The sequence below is a fragment of the Rhyacophila brunnea genome, unplaced genomic scaffold (assembly GCF_057557595.1).
Source record: "Rhyacophila brunnea isolate RB1 unplaced genomic scaffold, BYU_Rbru_1.0 scaffold_7, whole genome shotgun sequence".
NCBI lineage: Eukaryota > Metazoa > Arthropoda > Insecta > Trichoptera > Rhyacophilidae > Rhyacophila > Rhyacophila brunnea.
Genome location: NW_028233339.1, coordinates 1,891,287 through 1,918,298, shown reverse-complemented (window position 1 = coordinate 1,918,298; position 27,012 = coordinate 1,891,287). Strand labels below are relative to the sequence as shown.

The 27,012-nt window shown below is 34.9% G+C and overlaps 1 protein-coding gene across 1 annotated transcript in view; it reads left to right on the top strand.

The window, feature by feature from the left end:
- The first annotated feature begins 504 nt into the window (after window positions 1-504).
- Window positions 505-27,012, top strand: part of Cpr (Cytochrome P450 reductase) — a 92,271-nt gene continuing 65,763 nt past the window's right edge. The window contains exon 1 of the mRNA XM_085957901.1: window positions 505-882. The gene's annotated coding sequence lies outside the window, so the exon portion shown is untranslated. The remainder of the gene's footprint in view (window positions 883-27,012) is intronic.

Here is a 27,012-nt window from a genome sequence, read left to right as displayed (position 1 = left end):
CGATTTCGATTCTGGATGATCACTTTCGATGATTCGAGGATGAGTGTGCGTTTACACGGGTCACTGCGGATGATTACTCCGCGATGATTGTCAAAAGTGAAACGTGTAAACGGGACTTAAGCATGTAGTAATATTAAATTTATCATGTTACCTTTCTATCCCAGAATTTTAATTCGAATATTGGTAAATTAAATTTGTAAAATATCTATTTGTCCATGTAGTTATAAGACAAACTTAAACATAATATCATTATGTAGGTTTTAAAAAAAGTGTATGTATGTAGCTACCTATCTAGGTATAAAATAATAAATTAAGAGTTTGTTAGTGAGATATTTTCAAGATTCTCTATAATTTCATTTTGTGTCGAAAAATTTCGCACAATCGAAATCTGACGTTTAAGTGATGACAGCAACAATATTATAATTTAATTCGTTCAATTGGCTGAATAAATTCACCTTGGCTGATATCGTTTAATATGGAAGTAAAATATGAGTACGTGACGTTAGTTTGATTCGACGCTGAGCGGCGCTAGCTCCCCACATAGCACGTAGCCAGTCTGCCTTCTTCTTTCTTGTTTTATGTCTGCCCGTCATCCGTGTGTCCGTGTTCCGCGGCAGCCAGACGACCATAGTGCGGAAACCGAGTAATATTCGTAAGTGTTACATTCGCGAGTCAATTTGCACAATAAATAGTAGAATTAAAACTGTGGCGTGCTTTTCACATTATATTGAGATTGATATATAGTTTTGCCAACTTTTCCAAATTGGCTGTAAAACTTTCCGTTTTGCCGACACTTGTGGAGTGAGTGATTGAATTGGTGAAACAATTTCTGAGGATTAAACGCAATAAGCAGATACGACACTACATCATCGCAGTAATAAGGTAATTGATTTGCGACCTCCATCACGTTTTAACTCTTGAACTAATCAATAAAAAGTGTTAAGCGTGTAAATACAAATAGCGCTGTCATTGACTTTCAATTTCGAAAGTGACATTTCTTCCTGTCAATAGGTAAGGAATACTGTAACATTACTATTCAGTGTTTACATTACATAATTTTGTGGGTAATAGTTTTTAATTTTATCTAGAATTTAATAAACTTCTAAACTAATAAACATTTTAACTTGTAATAAAATCATGTTATTGCAGAATAACAGATTGCCTCCTTACGTATTGACCCACTGATACAATATTATTTTACCGTTAGAATTGTAACATTTGAAGAAGATTCCACTTTTCAGAATTAATTGAAAATATAAGTTAATTACTTAATCAATTTGTACTTATCTGTTCCGCATTTTAAGCCACACTCCGCAATGTTGGCTTAATATTCTGATGAATTGGCATACTTTTCGGTCCTTATTTTGATTTATAATCGCGAAAATTTGATATAGGTAGGAAGGACTAGGAGTAAAAAAAATGAATAATTATTATTTTGCTTAGGTACCTATGATAATGATGACATTTTATGCATTATGGTTTAATAAAGTAATGAACAATTGTTTATATACTTAGGTATACTAATATAAAAACTTTTTATAACATTGCTAGTCACCATTGTATAGCAATAAAAGCAGGGCTCGAAATGGACTGGAGCGCACCGGAGCGCCGTTCCGGTTCGTGAACTCGGTAAAATTATCGCTCCGTCTCGTGGAAAAAATAATTTGACCGTTTGAGCTAGATAGGCTAGGTACATAACTTTTATAAAGTACACATAAAATTTGATACCTAATTTGATGTAAATATCTTCAGAAAATTGTCGAGCGCTCCGGTTCGTAAACTTTTCCATTTCGAGCGCTGAATAAAACAAAATAGTTTACAATACGTTATGTCATTTTACTTGTGGTACAAAATAATCTTACCTAATACGAACAAACACGATAATAATGTTTGGCATAATCCCACCTATGTTTTATAAAATACGGAAGAAAGTTGTTTGCAGTATCCACTGGCTATCTATTTAAGTTGTACTACAACTACATACCTACATACATAAAAGTGCATAATATTTAATAAGTACACAATGAACGTAGCTTAGCTGGGACGTGATGGGTATTATTCTAGTCATAATATAAATAACTACTGCGATCAATAATTAAAGAATAATTGATGTAAGTAGGTACTTCATCAGAGAACACAAAATTAAATCCTGCAGTCGACATGATACATTTCAGTGTTGGGGCACACAACAATGCTACTAAATACCTAAGTAATTATAAATTTATTAAAACAATGAAAAGCTTAATGTTGATAACAGCTGTTATGCACGTCATGGCAACACAATATGCCCTCTACCTCAAAATAAAAAGCCTCTGATAAGAGGTGATAAAAAATATACTTACTATAATTTCTTAGCTGTGTATTTACATGCATGTATTTGATTTGTATAGGTACTTACTTATATTTCTATTGTAATACTAATTACAATGTCGATTAACGTTTTTATTTTGGCGCACTGATAGAGTCAACGGATTCAAGTGTGTTCAATGTTCACTGAACGAATGCACCACCTATGTATCACATTTACGAACATTTAATATTACCCATACAGATGTTTTTGATCATGAAAAATCTTTTGTATGAAAGTGAAACGGTGTTTTTGGCTCATCATGGCAATGACATATTCATCATGGTCAAAAATCAATGATTGTGTAATTTTAGTCGAATTCCACAGATAATATTAATATGATTACCTACATCCAAGGAATACTTAATCAGTGATCGATCATCCATTAAAAATAATATGTAAGTAGGTAGGTAATCTAGAAAATACTTACTATATATCAATCTCATTTGACACACTCAATTAAACGATTATTCGTTTCAGCTACTAAAATTACATATGTTCAATCTACAAAATTACTTATTTAAAAAATTATCGGTTCCTTAATATGTAACTAAAACAATGTAATATGAATTAAGTATTTTGCAGTAAACTTACACTATGTTGTGTAATTATTTATCTATGTTATTCCATCGGTGCAATATTAAGAAAATGCTAATAAATGTATTCCAAGAAAAGTCAACAATTTCATTTCAAAAGATTTCATAAGACAACGTGCGAGTAAACGAAGAGAGCCACTCTATCAATAGAAGGCAGTGAGCACATTTCATTGTATAGAAACAGAAACTAATAGCGGATAGGTCATGACCCCCACATCCTAAAGCGGGCCCCCCTACCTATCGATATGTTTAATGGCATGTGTGAGGCGTAAAACCCACTTAACGCAGCAAGTGGAGCTCTCGCGCAAAATTTCACAAGTGGCGCGTAAATCATCGAAAATACAACGTAATCAAATACGCCAGCGCACACTGGATTTGACGACGCATTGTGCCCGCCAGCCCCATGATTCATCGTTTTTTGGCTTCTCAGCGATACGAATTAACGAAAATACAACTGGCAAGCAAAATCACGCTCCTGGCAGCTTCGTCGATAGACGGGCGAGAAGCCATTATTTAATAACAGTGAACTCTTTGTTTAGTTATTGCGTGTCCGATATTTCGCTGGTATAATGATGTCATCGTGAATATTAATTACAAGCCCCGAGAAATTTAATAATATTTTTATTGCTTTGTTACGAGAGACGCTGATAATAATAATTATTTTGTGCTCCTTGAGCCCCTTATTACATATGTGAAGGGTAATGCGCGGGTGGGAGGGGGCCTACTTCGTAGAGAGCGCACCGAGCGCCGCGTTGGTGGGCTCTATGCCTAACGCTCAACACAAGCGTTTTCAAAATTGTGTTATGGTACGTTTACATTTGACACTAATATCGTCATATTTATGTATGACACCATATTCACTTATGGTACGTTTACATTTGACACTAATATCGTCATATTTATGTATGACACCATATTCACTTAAGTGTAAACAGTAAGTATATTTGTATCTGCCACTTATTTTGCGTGTGTCGACTCTCACCTATCACTTATTCAATCTACTTATATACGCAAATGTAAACACCGCGTTTTCGACAAGTTCGAACTTGGAGCGATATATCACCGAAGTTGGACCACCGTCTACTTTTATGTCAAGTACCTGACACAATATTCGTAGTTTGACAGGTACCTAGTGAATTGCATATGTATATTTCTAAAACAACGGACAATCAATAATCATAGGTACACCATGAATGTATGCCCAACGTTTACGTTAATAAATGTACTGTAGCGATCTGTCAAAAATCATAGACAATGAGAAATAAATCGGATGTGCCGTGTTCTATGGATTTTGTTCGAAAATAAAATATCGCTTGTTCTTGGCACATACGATTAATTCTGATGCACTCTGTGAAGAAAAAATGCGCTTCAAATGGTATTACCTAATTCATTTTGGCCCACACCTGCACTCGTATTAGGTACGATAATATTATATTGAATATGCAATGACGATCAAGTGCTAGATATCGCAATGTTACTGTTAATCGTTCTTCTACGCATTTCTGAATTGTGTGTCTTGTTTTTTGGCAAAAGGTCCAATCTTGCAAACTAAAGTTCACAAATTGAGTTGGATCTTCGATTTTAAACTCTGACATTAAACGGAAGGCACCTAGTTCTTCTCGTCGCTGAATCCATTCCCGCACCCATCTAGACCATTTTTTCCTCCTTTTTGTTGCCAAAAGACTTAAAATAATAACACTCGCTGCTTTCTTTTTTAACATTCCCATATTGACAACTGACATAACGTTTTTGAGAAGTATACAAAATAAGTGTCCGAATAAATTACAATATCATATGTAAACACCGCATATATTTATTCCAATGTTGCCATTGAATAAAGTGTCGAGACTTTATTTCAACGAGAAGTATACCAGAATTTTATGTCAGATCCATGCAGGTGTAAACAGTAAATGAAATTTTATGTCCGACACATAAAATAAGTATAACGGTATAAGTGTCAGATGTAAACGTACCATTAAAGTATATTTGTATCTGCCACTTATTTTGCGTGTGTCGACTCTCACCTACCACTTATTCAATCTACTTATATACGCAAATGTAAACACCGCGTATTCGACAAGTTCGAACTTGGAGCGATATATCACCGAAGTTGGACCACCGTCTACTTTTATGTCAAGTACCTGACACATTATTCGTAGTTTGACAGGTACCTAGTGAATTGCATATGTATATTTCTAAAACAATGGACAATCAATTATCATAGGTACACCATGAATGTATGCCCAACGTTTACGTTAATAAATGTACTGTAGCGATCTGTCAAAAATCATAGACAATGAGAAATAAATCGGATGTGCCGTGTTCTATGGATTTTGTTCGATAATAAAATATCGCTTGTTCTCGGCACATACGATTAATTCTGATGCACTCTGTGAAGAAAAAATGCGCTTCAAATGGTATTACCTAATTCATTTTGGCCCACACCTGCACTCGTATTAGGTACGATAATATTATATTGAATATGCAATGACGATCAAGTGCTAGATATCGCAAAGTTACTGTTAATCGTTCTTCTACGCATTTCTGAATTGTGTGTCTTGTTTTTTGGCAAAAGGTCCAATCTTGCAAACTAAAGTTCACAAATTGAGTTGGATCTTCGATTTTAAACTCTGACATTAAACGGAAGGCACCTAGTTCTTCTTGTCGCTGAATCCATTCCCGCATCCATCTAGACCATTTTTTCCTCCTTTTTGTTGCCAAAAGACTTATAGAAAGATAGAAAATAATAACACTCGCTGCTTTCTTTTTTAACATTCCCATATTGACAACTGACATAACGTTTTTGAGAAGTATACGAAATAAGTGTCCGAATAAGTTACAATACCATATGTAAACACCGCATATATTTATTCCAAATGTTGCCATTGAATAAAGTGTCGAGACTTTATTTCAACGAGAAGTATACGAGCATTTTATGTCAGATCCATGCAGGTGTAAACAGTAAGTGAATTTTTATGTCAGACACATAAAATAAGTATAACGGTATAAGTGTCAGATGTAAACGTACCATTAGAGGTAAAAGTAATGCGCCGGCTACACGGCAGCGACTTCAATGCGCGGTCTTGCCTGTGGAAAAAGACGGAACACTCTCGCGTGGCCACACGGCACAGGTAAAACTGCGCAAACCTCATTACGTTACAACAGAAGTCGTCGTCGTGAAAACACTGTTTTTCGGAATCGCAACAATGTCGTGTCAAGTGACGATTTGTTTTTGTCATAATCGTTTTTCGGCAACACCGTAGTGAAGCATACGAACCAACAATAATATGTGTAATATTAGGTATTTTTAATCCAACGAAAACAAAATTAATATGAATGAAAAAAGACCGTAACCGTCGACGAACTGAGCGCGGCTTGTTAAACTCGGTTTGCGCAGTTAAAATTTCAAGCAAGTTGAATTTTACGCAGGCCGCACTTTTTGGTTTACGCGGTGTACAGTTTTGCCGTCCACAAGCACGGGTTTGCCTGTGCAAACCGGTTTGCGCAGGCAATACTGTAGTGAAGCATGAGCGTGTGGCCTGTCTTTAAGGGCTTCAGTGTATTTTTAGCGGTTTTTTTTTGTATTTTTGATATTGTACTTGAATTATGGACATGTTAGTATCAACACAACAGTCAATAATTGCACCGCACAACGTCATGTCGTGTAATAGGCGACTTTTTTATCAGGGAAAATTCGTGATGTGTGTTTATCTCACCTATTTGATCTACCCCCTCTACGCCGGGGCCTAGGCTAGAGCCCTGTCAGCCCCCCCTTGTGGGGGCCATGGGGTAAATACTCCGGGACCATACATTGAACTAAAACGACGAGTCGAGAGGCAGGGTTGCTTGTAGGCACTCGACTGGGGAAAATATTATTTACCCACGAGAGAATTATAGAGGCGTGGACATTCACAGAAACAATAAAATTGCCAAAAAAATTAAGCTTTCTAGACGAATGTATACGGGCATATGCTCCGTTAGCTAGAAAGACGAATGTCGAGGTGATGTCCAGAAAGTATCATTCGAATGACTTCTGTCAAAATTTCAGTGATATCCGATGCATAGTTGGCGTTTGACAGATTATCCGATTTGTACACTTACGTTTGCGGCACAATTATGGTAAAAAAGACAACGGCGTACTGCTACTATAGTGGCTACTATCGTACTATATGCTATGTTTTGATATTTGATAAGAATTATTACTATTAGATTGATATCATGATGACTAGCATAAAAACATAACTCGTGCATTATGTTATGATTGCTAGGCATGTTGATCATTTTTGCAAATGCCAAATAACTTATTTATCCTGCGAATATGTACTTTAGGTAGGTACATTATTATGATTTTTTTAATGCCATACGATGCTCTGATACTTTGATTACCAATGACAACTGCAGACCAGGTTGTTTAAAAGCATTTTCATTTTAGTATTTCTACGATAGGAATCCAATTTAATTTATTTAAATTCCTCAAAATGTATGGTGAATTAATAACTTTTGAAAGTGCCTACTCTTTCTTCTTTGCCGCTATGGACCAGGGCGGAGCATGGCAGCTCGAAGCAGATTCATCCAATCTGCCTAGTCCTCTGCTCTACGTCTCTAGTCGATCACTATCTCCACGCCATCAAGCCACGAAACTCGTAAACTTCTCGTATTTCGTTGTTTTCTTTCTAGACTATTAAACGTGAGACGCCTTGTCGGTGCTTGTTCATCCGTACCGACCAATCGCAGGCGTTGAGTTTCGATAATAAATCTGACGACGCCACGCTCATCAAAGAGCTTATAAACCTCATGATTGTGTGGTGTCATTGGATGTCATCCTCACGAATGGACATTTATACACAAATAGCTTCTGGGAAACACTGACAGTAGTTACACCCGTTCAGCGTGGCGAGATTCCGCAATTACACATAACTGAATGACGCGTTCAGACGTGGACACACTAGTGTCGCGTTCATTTATATGCAGATGCGGAGTCTCGCCACGCCGGTGGCGCCACACAGGTCTCCCATGTGAAACGGGTCTTAACCCCGTTTCAGACGGGACACCGGTGTCGCACTCGTATATAATAAGGAGGCCTCTGTATTCGAATAAAGGGGCCTTTGTATTATGTTTATGAACGCGCCTACGCTGGACGAGGCCTAAGTGCTCAGCCGTAGTGATTTGGCGGGCGGGCGCGGCGCGGCGGCGTCTTGCGAAACTCAAACGTATAACCGTGTGTATTATGCACCAAAAAAGACACTGTCTACGAACATTTCACACACGGTTATACGTTTGAGTTTCGCAAGACGACGCCGCGCCGCGCCCGCCAAACCACTACGGCTGAGCACTTAGTGTTAAAATCTGTGAAATGTAGCACAACACTGGTCTCAACATTTTTTTATATAACGGAATTTCATGTTTCTTGATAATCTGGAAGTAGGCATGTAAGGTGTCTATGGAGACAATTGTAGCAAATACCTGGTACTCCTGTTGGCGCTTATGATCCCCCAGTTAATCTCGTCGCTCATATTATTTATTATACTTTTGTGTAACATTGACCTGTGATACGAGGTAGACAAACTCATCAACTGATTCATTCGTTATTGTACAATAATGTACACCTACCTACTGATTCTAATCTGTAGTATTCCTTTTGTAGAGATACATACATAATATTATTAATACCTGCTTCTTAGCATACTACTATACAGTGACGTCCCTAGGCAAAGTGCCGCCCCGCCAACGTAGTTACAATGCCACCCCTTTCAATTTTAATTTAAAATTGTTTGCAAATTCTTTAGGTTACCTGGGTTACCAATAATTTACCTATCATATTATTTATTTTCGGCTATATTAAGCAGACAAATACACCAACGGTCTTTACATTCACAAACACAGATTCTACTGAAAATAGAGCATTTCCTCGAAATCTACTCTCTGGGGCCTTGTGTTGTAACTTGCGAGTTGAAGTCGCCCGGTCGACATGACGTCATATGACATCATTGTGACATACTACCGGAGTGATAATAGCATTCGAGAAATTAACGCTACTCAAATACTGGCGTTATTCATTGTCCCCATACACAAATAGGTGTTTCAGCATAATAATATCTATAGTGAGCCGTGTGCTTGGGCGGCTCGCCTCGATGCGTGTATTGAGGTTACGTCACAATTACGTCATGTCGCCGGGTGACTTCATGCCACAAGTTATAACATAATGCCGGGTCCACACTAGCAACATGTCGTGCGACAACCTCGTTAAATTTTACGATAAGCATGATAATTATCGTAAAATTTCTTAAGCAATTATGATAATTATCGTAAAATTTAACGAGGTTGTCGCGCGACATGTTGGCAGTGTGGACCCGGCATAAGGCCCCTGTTTAGGTTCCTATGTGTAGATCTGTGACGCTGATAGGTTTGGAGGCCACACAATTTTGCCTGTGCAACAAACCCCCATTACAATATGTATTACAAATATTACAATACAATAACAGTTATGTTGTCTGGATATTTTATGTTTCGATTATTTTTTTTAACTATGAACTGTGTTCAATACGTCACTGTTCTGGCAGAAGACACTAATTCGAAAAAAATACATATTGAGTTAGTTATACCAAAATGTTCCTTATTTCAAACTTTACCGTCTGGAAACCTTCTTAATAAATAAACAGTCTTTATTTTAAAGACATCCTTTTTACGATTACTTAATAAACTCACATGATAGACCATTTCAAACATTTTAACAACTTCAAAGTCAAATTACTCAAAACTAGTACCTATTCCCCAGTTAGTGTGTTCTGCCAGAACATAGACGAATAGTTGTAATATTTGTATTCGCCTCTTTATTCGCCACCTCTATGCAACGCATAGCCTGATTACTCCCACGGGACGGTCACTTATAGTAAAGGCATGTTCGCCCGAAGACGCAGTCGCTCTCGTACGAAATCAGAAAAGTTTGCTCTTCGATCGTGAACACAGATGAAAACTACAATGGATTATTATTTTTGAATTCAACAAATAAATTTATTTCCCCAGATATTATAATTATTATAAATGTGCCTTAGTATTATATTATAATGAAGTATAGTGACAAATTAAAATATACACATGGATTACTGATAATATCTTCATGAAACAATTGTATTTTAAATGTGAAAGGAATAATATTATAACATTTACTTCGAATTGACCAAGCTACGTTTTACTTTTTTTGTTTAATAAAATTTCACCAAATCTTGTATTTTATTAACGCGTTTGTTTGATTATAATAATATCATTACAAAGACATAATAATATAAAATATATTATCCTTTAATAAAAAACAGAACAGAATAATATATTTGTCTATTGAATAGAAATTTTGAACAAATTTCGTTCTAGTACAAAAATAATAATTATTTTCAATTTTAAACATACGTTTGAATATTGGTCGTCAGTTTTATTGTCCGTTCAGCCGAGGTTTCAGTTTGAGGCCTTCAGTTTTGAAATAACGGTATAATTTAGTTAGACGATCAGTTCAGTTGTCTGTTCAGTTTCAGTATATTTACGTATTTTTTATCCATTAAAATGAATATTAATTTTATAATAACATATTGGTTGGTATAATGCAGTACCTACCTATATTTGAACAAGTTATAATACCTATTTCTATCCAAATTTAGAAAAGTAGTAAGTATGAAAAATATAAGGTTTTCTAGATCCATAAGTAGGTAACCAATGCTTGCGCTGTCTTCGTGTTGTTATTGATAATAATGATAGTTGTTTAGTATGTTTATTTGTCAATTTCAGAAAATCTGCTAATTCATATACAGTCGCGTAATTCCCAGACAATCAGTTTCACATTATGGTCGGACAGAGGTCAGTTTATCAGACTCGCAGACTGTCTGTCGTTCTCGCTTAAAATAATATAATAATAATTATTAGTACGCCTCATAATGAAATAATGATACTAAAAATATTAGGTATAATAACAGGAGCACTTCGATTGAGAGGCTATTATGTAGATGACGGCAATATTCGTTATTTGGTAAAATAAAATAAGTAACATGGTTGGTATCATTATTTTTATCCAACATAAACACTGATCATTTTCTGATGACCATTTATTTACAAAAACGTCTTAGTTTTAACTTTGAAAATACGTTGCAGAAATTAAAAAAAAGTTATGGAGGAATTTGACGTCAGATTCAATGACTATAACAAGTCTAAAATATTATTTAGTATAATATTATCTTTGTACTATGCACACGTTGGCCGGTGGCTTAAGTGTCGGCTTGTAATGTGGGTCCCAAGGTCCGAATTCTGGTTCTGGGAAATACACATTTGTGTTTGGAGTCAAGAGTATGGACTTGATAGGTTGAGCAATAATTAGTGCCTAACATCCATTTCTCGTAAAAACAAAATCTGTTAATACAACCTCCACTTTGTGGAGGTCCATATGATCCTCTTAGGATCGAACATGGCGAAGTAAGTATCTAAGCAGTATTCCATTTGATTTTTTTTTTGTGACTCGGGTTTTACCTTTTGACATTTTCTGTCACTATGTACTATATACAACTGTGGTACCTACATTATATACGACGCAGCTAACTTTTACCATCACTTGACTTCTAACCTGTCAAGTCAATGGTAACATGATCTGAGTATTTATAGATTTTCTTAATACAATTGCGTCAGTGTTTTGAATAGGTACTAAATTTAGACACATAATGATTGTGAATGTAAATATTTTATATTGGAATGCACTCTATAATGGGCGACATATAAATATTCAAAATCTGATAATGGGACATGAGAAAAAATGTTGAGGAGGTTAAAAATCATGTTTTTATTTATCTCATTGCAATAATAAATTACCTATTATAAAACTACTAGCTGACCCGGCAAACGTTGTTCTGCCATATAAATTATTTATAGAGAATATTTTGGTTGTTAAATAAAAAATAACGAATGTATTGCAAGTGTGTGCGGATGGGATCTATGACAGAAAGAGGAATGGAGCGCTGTAGACGATGACCGCCGATAAAAACAAAAAAACACCAACCATTTATTTTCTCAATTCAAAATGAGTAATGATGTTCATAATGAATGAATTACCTGTGGCGGGATCTTGTTGTTTAATGTTTATGCAATATCCGTCTTGTCCCTTCCAGAAAATTAGCAGATATTGGAGAGCGTCGTATGAACGGTGTGTGTCAGCGATGAACTCCAGATTATTTTTTCTTCTTCGAATCACGATTTCTCGCGTCGATGTGCGGTGATTCCAGCAACGTCGTCAACAACAGGCGCATCGAATCGACGCACGTGCTCTCCAGCTGGTGTTTTATCAGGATTGATGACAATAGCGTGATTGTCACTTTGCAATTTGTGCATGTGTGATTTGAAGAATTTCAAGAATTCATTGTGCTCATTCAATAGGGCGTCCAATTCGCCGATGATGCGCATGGCATTAGGCGAATTGAGGTTATTGTAGCCGCAACGTGCATCCACACGATTGGTGTCCTCACCGCCCATGAAGTAGATTTGTAAAAATGTATGTGGTTCGTTTGGCATTGTGAACTATTTCTGTTGCTCCGAACGAAGTCATTTGGAAGCATGAATTGAATGTGCGAATGGACTCCAGGAACAGGTTTGAATCTGGAACCGTGCCGATGAGCAAGCCGTTCAAATGGTTCTGGTGGTGTCTCAATTTCTGGTAGTTGCACTTTTCCTGATGCGCAACACATCCCGGCTGACTCATGTTTGAATTTGAGCGCATGACAATGGGTACATTCTTTGTCCATAGCACGAATCAGCACTTTCGGATGAGCGGAATATACAATATCTGGCTCGTACTCGAATGCGAGACGAAGGAACGAAGCGGATGTAAATGCTCGATGTACTTGTTAGCGTTGTCGGTCATTTGCTCTGCGTGTGTTAACTACGAATCGGCGCGCTTGGCTCCGTTCCAATTGTCGTTGTTGATTTCGCCCAGCTCGTGCCTCTTGTGATTGAGATGCACGCAATTGCGACATGCTCACACAAACATTTTCGTTATCTTGTTGGATTTGTTCGTCTGTTCTTTCTGCTCTACTATTTCGCATGTTTGTCGCTTTATTCGTTAGACGGCCCAAATGGGCCCCCTTGCGTCTTGCTGGCATTGTTCACTGTAATACACGCACACAAATAGATAAATTAAAATAAATCGTACAAAATTTTGCAAACACGTTGTGATATGCTGAATGAAATGTCAAAATGGCGCGACGCTTCTCTTGAATTCTTCCCGGACGTAGCGCCATCTGGCATTCAACAAAATAATAATTTCGTTCTGTTTGAATTACGAACGACGGTTAAATTTGTTCATACAAAAATACTAAAATCGCGATTAAAAAATGGGAGGGTGGGGGTAGGAGGGTGAAAATTTGGGGTTATAGGTTTTTTTTATGCCAAATAAAAAAAATACAAAAACAAAATGTCAAAAAAAAAGAATTTTTTTCTGGATAGAGATACCCTAATCACCTAGCGGTATGAAATATACTTTATGACCTATTCTCATACCTAACAAATATACATAAAAAAAATCATAAAAGTCGGTTGAGCCGTTTCGGAGGAGTGCGACCACAAACACCGTGACACGAGATTTTTATATATATATAGAGATTTAGAAACCCCATCCACGGATGTACGTAAGTATATCTAGATTCTTGTTAATTATTAGTCACTTTGTGCTGTCTTCTATAATAATTTAAGAATTTGCCCGTGTAAAACAATATAAAAATATTGTCTGAAGTCCCCATATAAAGTTCATTGGGAAAAGAAACCGGTACCAACAGGGAAGTCAGAAATAATGGGAACTGAAATACTTAACGGGACTTAACGCAGGGCTCGAAATAGACCGGAACGCACCGGAGCACCGTTCCTGTTCGTGAAATTCTAAAAGACACCGTTCCGGCTCGTGGCTTCTTTGAAAATTGCGTTCCGTTTCATGTTATTGAGATAATATTGCATGTAGGTATGTAGTTTTTAAAGTTGTAAGAACTGATTCGTGGGAAAATGTATATATTATTTATTAATGGTTAGTCCTGCAAGATCTATAATATAATATAGGCTGTTCAGACTTCAGATGTGTTTACATAAAGGGCCAAAGTGGTTACAGGTCCAGGACCCTAAATTAGTAGGTCTCCGGAACCTGAAAAATAATTTGAAATCACAAAAGAACCTTGCAGCGAAAGAATACACAAATGTACGAGCTTCTAGAATTTTGAAGATAAGAGCCCAATTCTAAGAAAATTGACAAAAGATAAGTGATTTTGCAAAAATGAGTAGGTACCCATTTAAAAAAAATTAACATTTTAATGTTGTATTGGGGGAGGGGGGGTAATGTGTATTAGCGCAGAGCCCCTTCAAGTATAAATGAAACCCTGATTATTAGACATATCGCCATTATGATATCCGAGAAATATTTAACATAATTTGATATTTTTGAATGATTATTCAGCGCTCTGGTTCGTAAGATTTTCTATTTCGAGCACTGACTTAACGTCATCGATTCTCAAATCTCAAAAGACGGGCTTTTAGAGGCTGGTAACATGCCATGTCACACAACCATACGGGGGGCACAGGTGGCACGCACGCGTTGAACAAACGTCATTTGGACTACGAGGACTCTATCACACTACCCTCTCATTATCTTGGATTGGCTATGCTCGCTCAGTAAGTACTCCCAATCTTCGTTATTGGATAATTTTATAGTAACAATAGTCGGTAGGTACATAGCTGGAATATAAATAGATTTTTCGGATTCAGCACGTATGCACTCGGGTCTCGCCAGTTCAATGGAACTCACTGAAACAATGTTATATTTGCAGAGAACTCTCATGGGTGTAGTAGACCATCTTCTAGTTGGTACCAGTATACTGTCGAAAGAAAGTATCTGTACTGGAACTGTATGAAATAAAAGAACTATGCTTATAATAATAATTAGTTTTGTAACACTTTTTAGTAAATATTGCGTAAGTATTTTGATCGGGAATGCATAACAAGTGTGTCTCTGGCCGTAGTTATTGATCAATTAAAGGCACTAAAATGTAAAGCTCAACAATATTATAATGAATGATAGTATCACTTCCTGCAGAGATTGGTAACATTTTTTATTTTTATAATATCGCAAATGTGATATTTATGTATCTAGTTATGAATCGTAGGGTGTAGGTAAGTAAAGAAAAATGCACTATTCACGTGAAAAATGTACCGTTTAAAAAAAAATCGGTTAGGTACATTTTCAAACACGCACGTTAACATCATTTTACTCCCTACTTCAATTATAGTTTGTCAATTTATGGCTACGGCCCTATGTTGTAGTTTAACCACTGGGGGATGCCAAAAAAATGGCGTATTTCAAAAATACACTACCTTATTCTTAGGTCAATAATTATTATAAAGCAATCATTATTCGTAGGATGTTTATATCACACTTGAATGGTCAAAGACATAGCTTATAATCAGTATCTTTAGAATTATCTTTAAATGTGTTAATTTTGCCCATTTTTTGAATAATAAAATGCCTAATTCTAGTCAAATTTGGGATCACAGAGATTATCAATATGATTTTTTATCGTAAATATTTCACTATTATAATGTCGACATAAATTATACTGATGGTTTTATAAATGCGTTTAAAAATTAATAAATGTAAAAAATCTTAACACCACTCCACATTTATGTACTGAAATATTACTATATTATAAAACATTAGAGCGAGAGGTTTAAAAGAATACTATTTTATGTAATAAAAATACTTTATGCAGTCATCAAATGTTTAAAATAAATATAAAGGATAATAAGGCTTCAAAATTATATAAATAGATTATCTACAACGTTTAAGAATGTCCAGGATCATGCTTTGAAAATAGAATAAAAGCTCCATTTTGACCAACGCTGATCACGTCCGGCCTTCGGAATTCATTAGAATCTACATAATTATACATTATAATTATTGTTTTGTGATATCATAGTAATTACATTATGTGTATCTCAGAGGCAGATGAATGTAAGTCCATTTTTTCTAAAAAAAAAGTTGGATTTCATTTGAATCATTTTATGGTGAAACCATTTTTGCATGACACGAACTTTCTAATTGTTATAATAAGTAAATAGGCTTAACACAAGGGTTGCAAAATTTTTAATACACCTTAAAACCCAAACCTAAAAACTTCAAATACACCAATATTGAATGAGCGTCGTGCATAAAACGAGAGCAGTTGTCAGAACGAAATACAGGCGTATTCTTGACACGTGTTTAAGTTTATCCCATATTCTTCCACACTCGAGATCCGTGCCTGTTCCTCCACACCCGTTAGATATTTCGGTTCCCATTATTTTTGAGTTCCTTGATTGGATTAGTATAGACCAAAAATATGTACTCACGTATTTACTTATGTAAGTACTTCAGTATATTTTCCTGAAAGTTAACTGAAAATATATAAAATGTATTTTGGTTCTCCTGAACAATTAGGACTTTGATACTTACACCCCCACCCCATCTGCTTCTGACGTACAAAATTGTATTTTTTTCTATATCGCAGTGGATAGGTAATATTTTTTAATAATGTTGGAATCTGTTCACGATTGTAGTGTGCTTTGCCATGCCGTGTCCCGGAACGCGTTCAGTACTGGGAAGTCAATTATGGACACGATCCACAGCATTGTCAATCTCTGGTAATTTACCTCGTCATAGCCACATGGCCTACGATATTTTATTGGAATCAGTTCAACTGCTGCCACACAATCGAGGTCAGTTGGCGACAATTGAACCCTTGACCTTCTGCAACGGAAGCCGTGACATCGCTTATAATATTATTGCAAACCGATCACAAAGTTGTAATTGTAGGCTACTCAATCGTAACACAATAATAATTATGAATTCTGTAGAATACCTAAGTGGTATTGCAGTGGGAAACAATTAGTTAGTTGGCCATGCTCTTTTATTGTTGTACTTGACTGCCATGTTGGTTTGCCATGGTTACGGTGACCATACACGCTTTATTATGATTACATGTAAAGTAATTGTACGTAAAATATTTCACCGTGGCACAGTTCGCCGTGAGCTTTCTTATCGGAAAGAGATGGCCGTACACTATACGGTCTCCAATTTTATTAGATTTGGCAAAATTCACGAATTCGAGAATGAAAACCTAACCTAACATAACAAATAATCCAGTACCTATATCGGCTATTTTTTGTTTTGCTTGCTGCTGGCTTCCTGTACAGTGTACACCGACAAGAACCGTTTATGTCAGTACTATACGACCCGAAGAGGTTGGACTGTATTTAATATATGGCTATATATTTCCGATACAACATTTCACGGTGAAGTGGATACGGCGAACTGCATTAAAGTTTCCGGACACGCTTTATTATAGAGGACCGCCCGTCATTTTAGGGCGTTGTCTTTTAATCGTTTACAGAAACCCAATGTGCCTATAATTATATTAATTTTGCCATTTAAAGTAGGTTAGTATGTATAGTACAATCATTTAGGCCGGGTCCAGATAGCGCATGTCTGACCGCGCTTTACGTTTGTGTGCTGCGTCCATATAATGCGTTTCATTTAGTAGTGTGTGACGTAATACATTTTAATGGGCATACAAAACAAGCACACCTCAGTCGTGACACACGGCTCCTGAGTTTTAATATCTCGCGATATACTAGCAAGATATATTTTTGGCATTGTGCAACCTATGTGACGCAATTTATTTTGAAATGGCCATAAAACTGTCGTTTAGCGGTCGAATCGGGCGTAATTCGTTTTGAAATTGCCATAACAATGTCGCGTTGACGAGAGCATTTGTCGCACGACAGATGACACGTCGCGAGTGCACGTGGGCGTCACAATGGGTCACAATGTACCTGGAATGCGCGCGAGTTAAATCGCGCTATCTGGACATGGCCTTAGTTTTGGAGCTGGACTGCAATAGTTTGGGATGTCTAGAAACATACGTTGTGTAGGTGTGTTGTACGCACCGGTGATGAAGATTCAGTACTAATTTACTTTTTGCCATTAAATTTGACTGCAACATAACATCTACAAATTGTGGGAATCGATTTATTACATCACACGTAAGTAATGGAATTATTATGTGTGTAATCGTAACTAATATTTGTATTAACATTGGTGATTAACGCCGTATTTTATAGAAAAAAATATATCTATTAATCTGTGTACAAAAACGGTTTTAATAAGCAAATATGATTAAATAAATGCCTCGATGTTACCACTGTACTGTTGAATGTAGATTATATTTTAACATACGGCTCACTGTCTAAATGTGTATTGTTGTTCTTTTCGTTTGTTGCAATCGATAACCTACGTCCAACATGCACCTTTCGCCATTGAATTCAACACGGTGGTATTATAGCAGAGTATCATTTATGAGTATTTTTAATATTATATATCTGTGTTGTGTGTTGGTTCTTTATGCATCACAATAATAAAATCGTTTGCCACAAATCGTCGCGATGATTGTAAATTTTATTAAATTACCTAATCTAAATATATATAAAAAATATCTATATTATATTGTGACTATCGTGACTATTCGAATGGAGATGGGAATGGCTGAATGAGGTCAATACCTACATAGCGTTATAACGCCAGAAAGATGAAAAAAAGGACGTATTTAAGTTCGGTTTTCTTTTCGGTTGTTTTCCACGGTTTTTTACACAGCATGTTGTGTTCCTCCCGGCCTCTATCAGATTCGTTCTTTTCCCATGAAAATGTGGTCACCAGCTATATATGTATGCTCGGCTAGAGATTTTATTTCCGGTTTTATTATGCGTAATGTAATCAGCTGGCGGTAAAGGTAAATGCGGTCAGGTAGACAGATCACCATATACAGTCGAACTAAATAATAAATTAATTTGTAGAATTGATTATTAAATGATGATAAGTTTGTTATATCGACCCTTAATCGGCAGAACAACGTAAGCGACAATTCATAAATTTTAGAGGAGAAGGTTTTTTCTTAATTATTTCCGTAATTAGTTCTAAAAATGAATTCTGTTAATGTGGTTAATAATAATTGGTTACTGCCTATATGGAAATTATAAAACAATTGCATTAGTGCTTTTAGTTTTCGAGATAGTGGCGGTAACGCTGTTTTGCTTATGTCTATGACGCGATATTTTTTCCAGGCATGTCGCTTACGCTATTTGGCGTAGTTGTTTTTATTTATAAATTTCGTGCTAATTACCATGACAGGGCATTAATAATTAAGTATTAAAATAAATAACATAAGTACCCATTTATTTTACGAAAGGGGGCGTTTTTAAATAAATTAAAAATACTTAGACTTTTTAAATTAATATTTTTGCTTGTAGATACTTAACCACATAGGTAAAATAAAAATAAATGATTGGTATTTTTAAGATTTCGCTTATATTATTAATATTATTAGGTACTGTTATTTTTCAAAATGAAATAGGTACGTATCGTACATAATTAAATACGGGGACCTACTAATTATGATAAAATAAAATTGTAATCAACTATTCAGTTTTACAAAAAAATTATTGTCCCACATTTTTTAGGCAGTAATCGCTGTATTATCCTCATTCACATCTTCCCGATCGGATTCCGGTAAAGTATCTTCCACTGATAATCTATGTGGCAGTTTCATAAACTCATCCGTCATCTCTGAGGGATATCACATTTAACACAGATACTTACTTTTAAAATCGTTATACTCGATCTCCGATATTGGTGATTTAGCACTATACAGCAAGGGTGGCTGCGTTTAAAGCATCACAGCATTTGATCGGGATCTGATGACATTTTCTAGGTCTAACAGTTTAGTCCTACTGTCACCAGAGTAGGTACAATATTTGGTAAGTTTTTTAAATTATGCCTTTTGTAATTCACCAAATTTAATTTTGAACTTTGAAGGAATGCAAGTAGCAGCGAAAGATTTCCAGTCACGGAATTCTGCATATGACATGATGAACTAGCGTTGGAAATGATGGTGGGTCATTCTGATAGTGCCCAAACTACTCTGATTATAAATGACTCAATTCTCGCATGAATGGAATCGACCGGCATCATAGTACGACCAGTGGGTCTATTCTATACTTATCGACCGCTAAAGTGATAGATATTATCAAACTTAGGGTAGGTTTGTATAAAAGTATTAGTACTTATTGCAACAATTATAACCAACGTATTGTAATTGTTGCAATAAGTGCTGTATTCTAACAGCAGTAAGAGAGGTGCTGTTAAAATGTAGCACTTATACAATTACAATCAACGTATTATAATTGTTACAATAAGTGCTAATTCTATGATACAAACCTACTCTAAGTTTGATAATATTTATCACTTTAGCGGTCGATAAATACAGAATAGACCCACTGGTTATAGAAAATGTATTTCTATCAATTCAATGAAAGTTGAATTTTTCATAAAATAAGATAGCATAGCCAGTGTTGCCCGGTTCTTATTCTGACCAATCACAGGATAATAAATCCTTGATTTTTTCCCGCTTTGTCAGTCCTATCCAAAGATTTGTGCATTATTGCGGAGATTACAGCCACGTTTACCATCAGTTTCACCCCATAAAAAGCAGTATCCATTATTTGTTCCACTTTCATAGATACTTTCATTATAGTATGCGTATTTTCGACTAGGGAGTGTTTAGCACCTTCTCGAGGTCAAAACTTGCGCACAAAACGTCATTGTGATTTTTACTTTTGGCCAGATCATTAAAGAACATCTCCTTGCATTTATACTTTATGGTAAGGGGACATTTCCAAGTATCCGTTTCAATTAGCCGAAGTCTCTCGTCACCAGACATATTTGTTATTTTTTCCGAAAAAAAACACTATTATCTTTTTTGGTAGATGAAAACCCAAGTTGAACTTACTGTCTATTAAATACGTTTCTGAAAACATTACGAATCACGACATTAGTGGATTCATTCAAAGAATCCGAATTTTCAGTATAAATTTTATATACATTTTCAACATTTCAAAAATCTACAGGAAGATACTATTCTTCGTAGATTATTCCGACAGTAGTGAGATGGAACGGCGGGTAATTATTGTTTAATAAACTCTATGACCAGGTTTATTTTATCTCAGCCAGTTTTACTGGACGGCGCGAGCTTTGCTCCCAAATCGGTTTTCGCAACAACTCACTGCCAGACGGACCACCGAATAAACCGTACCGTAGCTTACACTATCAAATAACGTCGGTTACGTTGTTTTGCTCTACTTTATAATGCGATACAAGTTAAAACGCTAAAAGGCACAGACCCTAAAAAAATGTCATGCGAATGAGATCGGGCTCTAATATTTTTGTCACTTACGCGCTAGGTGATATTAAACAGTTCTCAGTTTAAAACGCAATTTACCAAAAAGTTTCGCTTACGTTGTTCTGCCGATTAAGGGTCGATATAATCTATTCCATAGGAATCGGGTTTAGCAGTCAGTGATTCTATAAATTGGTATTTATCTATATAATACATAATATAATACCTATATATATATATATATATATATATATATTATACATATTAAAACTTGTTACTGTTTATATTACCTATAGCAGGGATCGCGAACCTATTTACTAACGCGTGCCAAAATTTCCCAAATAATACTTTTCGACTGTCTGACGTGCCAAGCAGTTTTTCATGGCGAAAAAAAGTTTTTAACAGTTTTCTAAAAAAATAGTTTTTAAGAATTCCATTAAAAAGTTTAAAAATTACAATTGAGTTCTTGATATTCTATGTTGCACCGTATTTCTAGCCGAAGGCATATCTTTAATTCTTTGAATAATTTTGTCTTGTTTTCAAAATTCTCAAAGAGATCGTGGAAGCATTTGAACCTCTCTTCTTTCATATTATATTCTCCATCACTGAATGGTTTTCATTCAAAATAACAAGCAGTTATTATATTTGAATGACTGCCGGTAATTGATTTTATAAGGTTTGTTGATTTAATATTTTTATTTTTAATTGCCCGTTCTAAGGACCGACCTATGCAATTGTATATTTACCTACATTAAACGTAATGATTATTTTGAAAAGGATTTGCCTGGTATTTTTTATACAATGCGATTTGTCATTTATGAATGAATTTCGTCGTCATTATTTTTTAATATTATATAATATATAAGTAAGTATATATTTATTTGTAAAACTTTTTTTATAAAAAAAACCTTTTTTAAATAGGTATAATATATAAAATAGTAATTTCTTTTCTTTTCAAAATCATCTCGCGTGCCACCAGTGACACGCGTGCCATATGTTCGCCATCCCTGACCTATAGTATAAATGTTATTAGTTATTAATGTTATTACTCATAAGGAGAGAGGAATTTCCCATGTATTTGAGCTCATTGATCAATTTTATTATCTTGTCAATTAACTTAATTTCACTATTAATTGGTCATAATACTAACTGCCTAATATTTAGGAATTTTCACATAACCATAATATGTCTGAGGTAAATGAGATAAATAGATCCTACTTCGTTTCTTTGCATTTTATCATAATTTGGAATTTCCATTTCTGATAAGTTGATAGGTTGATAATTACCCAAAATTTATTTCCAATAAAATTTTGTGTTTACTCGTGATACAATAGAAGTGTATGACCCGAGTTCTTGGGACTTCCCTTTGTTCTGATAATTTTGTTTGCGTTTCGTATACGGAAGTAAGATTTCACGTGAGAATTTATTTAAAAAAAATGCATACAACCATAGTTGTCATCTTTACAGAATCTACTATGAAAAGCTTGTATTATTCATATTCTTTCCCTAATTTACCTCCCCTAAAGATGGTATGATCTGCCTATCTCCACAGTACGGACTATCACTGTCGGTAGGGTTAGTAAATAACACCTAACTAACGTTTTTAATAAAAAAATATATTAAAATAGTGTTATTTGTCACAGACTTCTGATATATCTTTCTTCTTCTTATTGTGCCATCCCCTAGCGGAGGTCGGCCACCATCAAGGCGATCTTATCTTTGTCGTCTGCTACCCGGAACAGTTCGGTGGAGCTGCACTCGTACCAATCACGAAGGTTCTTAAGCCACGAATTAAGCGATCTCAATTCTAGTTTTCATTTCCTGAAACTGGTCCCATTTCTCAGTGACCCATGTACCTAAATATTTATAATGTGTCACACGTTCGATTGGTTCGCTGTTAATGACAAAATTTGTGTTGGTGTCTGGTGTCGCTGTTTTTGATACTAGTAATAGTTTTATTTTCTTGAGGTTCATTTTTAAACCATAAGAATTACTGACGTCATTAACCTTTTCTACCAGTTGATGTAAACTCTTTAAACTATCAGCAATCAGCACAGTATCATCGGCATATCGTATATTGTTAATATGTTTGCCATTAACCATAATACCCACCGATTCACCTTGTAAGGCTTACATATATCTTTGGATACACATATTATCTTAAAATATTTCAATTATGTGCTCACATAATAAATATAATTCTGATAGGCAATATTCAATATACCTACTACATGTCATTTTGATGCACGGTTTCCTACGAAAATGAAACACGCATTATGCACATGCAATAGTATGTGTAATTGGTACACCAATATTACATGAGCGTCAATGCATAACCGAACGCAGTTGTCAGTATTCGACGTATGACGTATTCTTGACACGTGCTTAAGTTTATCCCGGATTATTCCTTACTCGGGATCGGTTACCTGCTACTCATTACCCGTTAGGTATTTCAGTTCCCATTATTTCTGAGTCCCTGCATGTGCTGTAATTATAAATTTAGCAATCTTTTGAGAATTACTGAGATGATTCAAGGTATTGCCGTATGGAGGATATGTGTGAAAAATAAAATGACAACAAAAAACAAAATGAACTTAAATTAATGTGTAGTCTGTCAGAATCATCATATACAGTTATTCATTATTTCGGATGATAGCGATGGAAAAATGAACTCTAACTGCATTGTAATAACTGCCAATTCCATATTGCGTTACTTTGAATACGTCGTTTTTTTTTCTGAGCGCCTCTATATCCCTTTCTTTCTTATGTATTACGGTCATATTGTATGTATTTAAAACTGAACTCGACCTACATTTCAATGAGGATTAGTGATTCGATAGGGTTTTTTCTAACATATGTATATAACCTTTTCTGTAAAGTAAGTAGGTACCTATGTGTCTAATCAGTTACTTATTGTATGTAGATATATCATTGGTTGGCGGATTCTAGTCTCTATATAATAATGGCAACCTATCACAACTTCCTCTTTGAATAGCAGACACATTCACATTACAAAAACACACAGCTGTATGTGTATTTATTTATTCATTTTATGTAATTAATGAAATATATAATTATAGTATTACATTTTTTACGACATTATCTGTTACATTACAATATGTAATAAGCACCTGTGATGACCTTTGCATGTCGTTAAAGAGTTTGCTGTTGAATCTAACTAGGAAGTTATCATAGAAAAATTGAAATATCGCAGTCTGGCATTTTCGCCAAAGTTTGTACATTGCGTTTTTGGCATGTCCCATGACTTTGATTGATTTTTTCATAGTTATTATATTATAAAATGTTGGAAAGTTATGTACTTTTAACATGCAAATTTATTAATTTACTCTATTCAATCAGTTAAATACAACTATCTGACCTGTATATATTTTTAATTGATTATTTAGATCGAAAGGTAGTGCGTTTTTACCATGTCCCACCCATAAATTCAAATAAACAAAGTCTGATTTCGTCATTAATTTTGAGTGTGTAAAATTAAATTCGTAGTGTTTTCAACAGCTTACATTATATATTTTTGGAAAATATATAGTTTTTTCGTAAATTTGTACCAATATTGAAAAAAAATCACGTTTAAAGTGTGTCCCAGGATATTTGAAAAAGTGGAACTCCACATTCCGTTACCACGATTTTAGCATGAAGGCGAAAAATTTTCACTATAAATATGTTTTTTTTTAATGTAGCAACATTTTTGTATAACACTGATCGCCATGTACACTTTAAATTGTTGGTGTGTGTCGGTATCGCTATCGGAACAGGTTGCTTTCTGGGTTGGTCATTTAAGAAGTTCCACTACTGTTACCACGATTTATAAGGTAAGAAAACACATATTTCTATTTCACATACTACACATATGGAGCTTATCTTTCATACTACAGATATAATAAAACATATCGCAGGTTTAACAATAAAACTAAGCTAAATTTTGGCTTCAAACACTTCTGAAACAGAATCCGTTACTTCCACTCCGAAACTATATTGGTGGTAACGTATATGTGGAATGTAAAAGTAACGAAATGGCATGCATAAAGTTGGGTTTACAGTGTGTGTTTAGTTCTTCATAGATTATAAAAAAAATTATTTTGTCTGTTCGTATGAAAAACAAAAATATTTTCATTAAAAAATATAAAAAATAACCTGACTATAATATAATAATATAATAAAGATTAAAAAAGTATGTGATATGTCTGAATACGCAAAAATAGCGCACATAAAAGTATGGAGATAAAAAAAAACAACAGAAGGAAAAGAAAAAACACCAGACTGAAATAATTGCGAGACAGGCACTGGCTCTGTCATACTCTTTCTGTTATACGCCACCAAAATTTTAAAACTTCTCCATACATTTTAGGCATAGAAATTTATAAAAATGTATGAAAAAGTATTTTTTTGTCACGTTTAACAGAAATGTGTACTCGATTAGATTTAATACCTAGAACTGTAGGTATTCACGAAATGTCAGAAAAGTACGTCTTGATTACAATCAACCTGTATAGCTACATTTTATGTTGATGAATACAATTAAATTTCAAGACAACATAAAGTCGAACTTGGTTATTACGAGGAAGATGGGACCGACTGAATTTGCTTGTTATAAGCGTTACTCGTTATATCAGAGAATAGGTATTTTTAAATGAGCATGTCACATTACACAAAAAGCCGAAAATAAAAAATTTGGAAACCATCGTAAAAATCCCCGAAACGAGCATGGCATTCATAAACTACAAAAGAAGTTGTTTATTGTAATTAACGCTGGTAGGTACCTACGGACTTCACAAACCTTGGATTTTTCAACCATATGCGTGGATACTTTTTTATTATTGTCGGTGAAACACCAATAAGGTAGGTACTTAGACACTTTACTAGTGTCATAAACGTAATCCGACCCCGGCGGCATCCTGTCCAATCGGATTTTATTGCTTAGGGTCGAAATGTTTTAAAACGGTCGACACATTAACAGTATTTTAGCTCGGTATATCCGATAAGTTGCTCGTTATAACAGTGAAAGAATTAAATGTATGGCGAAAATCATAAACCAATTGTCAACAAATGTTTCGTTATTACATCCGAGATCTCGCTATGTCAGAGATCGTAATAACCGAGTTTGACTATAATTATTTTCGTAAAAGTTATATACTCCGTGCCGCGCTAGGAACTCGCGTCTGAATCCCTTGCTGATTTTTTTTTTCATATATTGTTAATTTGCTTAAAAATATTTTTTATCTGAGTTACAAATAATATAAATGCCAAATAAAGTTATGGTAATGTATAGTGTGTCAAAATTATTACCTACCTTATTTTACAAGTATTGTGAAATTTATTATAAAATATGTCTATTTTAGTGATTAAGTTTGATTTGTTTTGTTATTTTGACGCACGTTGAATATTTATCTGTCTATCAAAAAATTCAAATAAATTTCATAAAACAAAAATTTGTTTTTATGGTAACATGTAACTTAAGCTTTACAAATTACACTCCGTTACCATTTCGTTCCATTCCGAAAATGTCCCCAAAAAAGTTGAACGTTAACTATTTTTCATTTGATTATTAAATAACGAAACTTATTTATTTTTCCAATAAAATTTAGTAAAAGTGATTATTGTCTTTAAAAAAATAGCAGAACGAACATTGATTGGTTTTTTCAAATACTAAAGGAAAAATGCTCTGCCATTATAGACATAGGGTAACGGAGGGGAACGAAATGTGCCCAAGAATTAAAATTCAATAATATTTTTTGACTATTTGTAGTTTTATTTTGAAGTGTATGGTTTTTTTAATCTA